The sequence below is a fragment of the Lynx canadensis genome, chromosome F1 (genome assembly GCF_007474595.2).
Source record: "Lynx canadensis isolate LIC74 chromosome F1, mLynCan4.pri.v2, whole genome shotgun sequence".
NCBI lineage: Eukaryota > Metazoa > Chordata > Mammalia > Carnivora > Felidae > Lynx > Lynx canadensis.
This window is the reverse complement of record NC_044319.2, coordinates 2,671,954-2,677,664: the sequence shown is the minus strand read 5'-3', so window position 1 is coordinate 2,677,664 and position 5,711 is coordinate 2,671,954.

The window sequence follows — 5,711 nt, the reverse complement described above, 5'->3', positions numbered from 1 at the left end:
CCCTGGCGCCGGCGCAGACTCCGCCCCCAGCCCGCTCCCAGCCCCCCCCTGGCTCCGCCCCCGGTTCCTCCCCGGCTCCGGGCCGCCCCCAGCGCCGGCCTCGGCCCCGCCCCCGGCCCAGCCCCGGCCCTGCCTCCACCCCGGACTCTGGCTCCGCCCCCGGCTCCCGCCCGGGCCTCTGCTCGCCCCCCTGAGCCGCCCCCGTTTCCTCCCCGGCTCCGGCTCCGCCCCCGGCTCCGGCCGGGGCCCTGGCTCGCCCCGCCCCCGGGCCCGCCCTCTTCCCCCCCCCCCCCCCCGCCCCGGAGCCTGGCGCGCTGGAGGCGGAGGTGGGGTTCTCGGGGCACGCCGGGGGGCCGGCCTGCCGGGGTGGCGCCGTGGGGATGCCGAGGTATAACCTGGCATAGGACAGAGCGCTGACCTTAGGAGTGACGGGAAGACCTGTGATCTCACAGGGGTCTGGCAGCTCTGCGGGGACCTTAGCTCATTTGCTCGAGGGGTATCTTTCCTTGTGGTGTTAGGTCCCCGCATCTCCCCCTTCCGCCCTCCCAACCCCCGCCCCGGCATTACTCACAATAAGGGAGCACTAGTGGCCTGGGGTGAGCTAACATCCTGAGAATTTTCCTGCTCTGTTTTCTAGAGCCTCAGAGCCACCAGGAGCTCTAGACAAAATTGTTGGGGGATGATGATACGGCTACCGATGACCCGAGAATTGGCCTAAGAATTCTGGATTTGGGGGTCCACAGGGTGAGCTGAGATTGTCCATACTGTGACATTTCTGAGTGGCTTCCTTTTTTTTTAATATTTATTTATTTACTTCGAGGGGGGAGGAGCAGAGAGGGAGGGAGAGAACCCCAAAATGGCTCCATCCCACAACCATGGCATCATGACTTGAACCAAAATCAAGAGTCCTGCCACTCAACCCACTGAGCCACCCAGGCACCCCTCATTTTTGTAAGTTAGGGTAAAATTCGCATAATATTACATTAACCTTTTTAAAGTGTACAATTGCAGAGGGGCGCCTGGGTGGCTCAGTTGGTTAAGCCTCTGACTCTTGATCTGGCTCAGGTCATGATTTCATGGTGGGATCCAATCCCAAGTACCACTCCATGCTCAGCATGAGATTCTCTCTCTCTCTGCCCCTCTCCCCTGCTTATGCACTCTCTCAAATAGAAAAATAATAATAAAATAAATAAGTTTAAAGTGTACAATGGCATTTAGTACATTCACAGTGTTGTGAAATCCCAGCCACCTCCTAGTTCCAAAATCTTTCCATCACTCCCAAAACCTCCCGCTTGTTATTTAGTTTCTTCTGATCCCCCCCTCCCCCAGTCTCTGGCAACCACCAAGCTACTTTTATCTCCGTGGATTTATCTATGGATTTATTTACCTATTTTGACATTTCAAAAAATTGAATCATACAGTATGTGACCTTTTGGGTCTGGCCTCTTTCGTTAGCATAATGTTTTGTTTTTTGGTTTTTTTTTGACGTTTATTTATTTTTGAGACAGAGAGAGACAGAGCATGAACGGGGGAGGGGCAGAGAGAGAGGGAGACACAGAATCGGAAACAGGCTCCAGGCTCTGAGCCATCAGCCCAGAGCCCGACGCGGGGCTCGAACTCACGGAGTGCGAGATCGTGACCTGGCTGAAGTCGGACGCTTAACCGACTGCGCCACCCAGGCGCCCCTTTGCCCATTTTTAAATTGGGTTATCTTTTTGTTGTGGAGCAGTATGAGTTCTTTCCCTATCTGGATACCAGCTCCCAATCAGATAAACAGTTTGCAAATATTTTCTCCCATTCCTCGGGTTGTCTTTTCTGACTTTCTGATAATGTCCTTTACTGCACAAATGCCTTTAGTTTTTATTAAGCCCAGGGGATCGATTTTTTTTCTTTCCTTGCTTGTGCAGTGTCATGTCTAACAGTCTGTCATCAAACCCAAAGTCATGAACTTTTATCTCTATATTTTCTTCTAAGAGTTTTATAAGAGCACTTGTATTTCAGTGGTTGATCCATTTTGATTTAATTCTTGTATTATGGTGTGAGGCCTGGGACCAGCTTTATTCTTTTGCATATGGATATCCAGTTGTCCAGTACCCTTTGTTAAAGAGACTGTCCTTCATAATTGCCAATAAAAACCCCAGACCCCAAGTAGAGACTAGACTTGTGCTCTTTTCCTTCATGACTCTCCAGGATTCTTCATCAGTATCTCTCTCTCTCTTTCTCTCTCTCTCTCTCTCTCTCTCTCTCTCTCTCTCCATATATACAGTAAAACCTTGGATTATGACTAACTTGTTCCACAAGTGTTCCACAAGACAAGTAAACATCTCTCAGAAATTTCAACTTGATAAATGAGCGATACCTGGCTATATGAGTAGTATGTGACACTGAATGTCACATGATCACAACTGAGCCAATGGTTCTTGAAATTTGCTTTGATATACAAGTGCTTTCGATGACAAGCATGTTTCTGGAATGAATTATGCTTGCAAACCAAGGTTTTACTATATATATATTTTTTTTCAATAAACTCTGCTTTCATCTCAAATAAATAAATATAGATACTGCCCTTTTGCCAATAAATGGCCTTGGCCCCCTTGCCAGAAATCAATTAGCTATAGACAAATAGGAGAAACCAAATATTTTTAAAAGTCTGCTTCAATGCAAGCTAACCCAAGATGGAAATGGGGTGGGCCAGCATGTTGACAGACAAAATAATCTACAAATAATGATCCTTGATACATTAGGGAAATGAATTACAATAAACAAAATTATAAAATAATAAGTTCTTTAAAAGCGAAGGGCACTTAAGGATCACGACAAACTCCAACTCTAACTAACACATGAGTGCCCACTGCAGAATCCTTAAGGAAGGACTACCCAGCCTGGTTTGTTGCTGTTTTGAGAGCATTCGGTGTTGTACTATAGTGAGAGGTTGAATTTCAGCCCCTAACTTGGAAAACAAAGAGGAGAGTTTGGTAGAGTTTGAGGATTTGTATCAATTCTTCTTTAAGGGTGTCATAGAATTCACCCTGAGAAGCGTCTGATCTTGCCTTTGGGGAGATTTTTGATCCATGATTCAATCTCATTTGGGGTTTTGTTTGTTTGTTTTTAAATAGGCTTGCTCCAATTTCCTCTTTCTTCCTGAGTCATTTTTGATAATTTGTGTGTTTCTAAGAATTTGTTCCTGTCTTCTAAGTCGTCTAATTTGTTGGTGCACAAGTGTTCATAGGATTCTCTGATAATCCTTTTTCCTTCTGCAAGTGTTACAGTATTGTCCCCACTTTCATTCCTGACTTTAATTATTTGCATCTTCTTTTTTCTCTTAATTTACCTAAGGATTTGTCAGTGTTGTTGAGCTTTTCAAATTTTTCATTTCAACTGTTGTATTGAAATGTTTCACTTTCAACTCCAGAGTATTTTATTTGGTTCCTTTTAATGATTTCTAGCTCTTTGTTGATATCTTCTGTTGGTATATATTTTGATTGTTCTCTGGCTTCCTTTAGTTCTCTGTCCAAAGTTTCCTTTGGCTCTTTCAGCATATTTAAGACAATTCATTTAAAGTCTTGTTCTTGGCAAGTCCAATATCTGGGCTTCTTCAGGTATGGTTTCTGTCCATGTCTTTTTCCTCTGAACGAGTCATGCTTTTTCTTTGTTTGCTTTGTAACTCTTTGTTGAAAATCGCAAATCTTGAGTACTATAACTATAGAAATTAGATTCTGTTCCTCCTTTGGAAGGTTTGCTGTTATTTCTGATTAGGGGTTACAGTCATCCATTTGTTTAGTGACATTTCCAGACTATTTTTTGGAGACTGTATTCCATATCATGCGTGGTCACTGAAGTCTGTTCCGTTATCTCATCAGTCAACCACTGACCAAACACAGATTTCTTTAAACACCTGGAGCCAAAAAACAAGACGAAAAACAAACAAACAACAAAACAAAACAACCCCCCCCCCACAACTAAAAGAAAACTCTCTTGGTCTTTTCAGATTGCCTCTGAGCTGGACATTTCTGCTCACTTAGCCAGGACACCTGCCATTCTGCCTTAGCCTCTACTTCCTGCTTGCATGGGGCCCAGAGATCAACCAAAGGTGAAAGCCTAGGGTCCTCTCAGGTATCTTCTGAGCATGTGTCTGGCCCTCAGCATATGCTTTACACTCTGGGCTCCCTGGTATATGAAGTAGCCCTTCAGAGACCTTGCTTCCCCGGTGTTTTCCTCCTCAGTCTCCTTTTCCCCAGCCTTTCTGGTTTCTCGGCTGCCTACCCCCTCTGCCCTCACTTGCCCCAGACAGCTATGGGTAGTGTATGTCTTTAAATGTTTTCAACAGATGCCACCTGGGGAGCTGCTACAGCCAGGCGATGAAGCAAAGGTCAGATCCTTCGGAGAACTGCCAGCCTTGTCAAAATGCACAACCACACTTTTAAAACAAAGTTCATATCAGGGCCCCAGGGATTCAGGCTACTGTCATCTGGGCTGTTGCTGGGCTGGGGAATGGGAGATGGTAGGCAGGTAAGCGAAAAATGCTGCAACATTTTCTTACTGAATTTAGAGGCTTCTTTCTTCATTAATCATTCCCCTGCTTGCTCTAGGGTTTTGTTTTTTTTTTTTTTATTAGATTCCAACGTTCCGAAAAAAGCTGATTCTATCAGTGTTTGCCAGCTTAATGGTTGCTTAAATGGAGGGACTGATGCTTGGGGCATCTTTATTGTCATTTTCCATGACGTCTTCCTGGGTGCCTCACTTTTAGCACTGGTCACTGTCGATTGCAATTTTCTCCTTGACACTGTGCTCTCCGTATTTCCCTCCAGTCTTGTGGACTTCCCTTCCTCTGCCCATCCTCATTTCCAGGCCTCTGGGCGGGGATGGGAGGGTGGTTCTGTCCAAATGGGGACACTCTCATTGGGGAATCCAACCACTCCCAGAGCTGCCACCTCTGTGTTGAGGAAACCCAGCACTGAGTCTCCAGTTTAGTCCTTAGAGCCCCAGACATGTGGACAACTGCCCACAGGCCACTCTAGTGAAGCCATGTAAATAAGTTCTGCCTAAGAGGATGGAAGAAGAAGGGGCATGTCCTCACTCTCATTCTTCTTGCCATCTAGAGTACGGAGGTGGTAGCCAGAGCTCAGGCCGCCATCTTGGACTGTGATGCCCACGAGGATGGAGAAGCACAGAATGGAAGGAGCTCTAGCCACTGTGGAGGCATTAGCCTACCTCCTTTGTCTCAGGGGTGGAAAAACAAATCTTGTTTAGGTCATTATTTTTTGTTTTGTTTTTTTTTTCTTGTTTTTTTTTTTTTTTAAGTGTATTTATTTGAGAGAGACAGAGGCAGCGTGAGTGGGGGAGGGGCAGAGAGAGAGAGGGAGAGGGAGAGAATCCCAAGCAAGCTCTGCACTGCCATCACAGAGCCCGGCGCGGGGCTCGAACTCACAAAACTGTGAGACCATGACCGGAGCCCAAACCAAGAGTTAGACGCTTAACCGACTGAGCCATCCAGGCGCCCCTAGGTCATTGTTGTTTGGGGATTCCCTCACACGCAGCTGAACGGTGCTTGCATAATTCAGCAGACCTTTCCAGCCCCATTCCCCATGCCACCAGCTCCCCTCAACTGCCCTTGTAAAGCGTTCACTGCAAGCTAGTACAAGGGCCCGCTCACGTGTCTCTCCCGCTCTCCGAGAACATCTCCAGACCTGGGACTGGTTCTTTCTTGGATT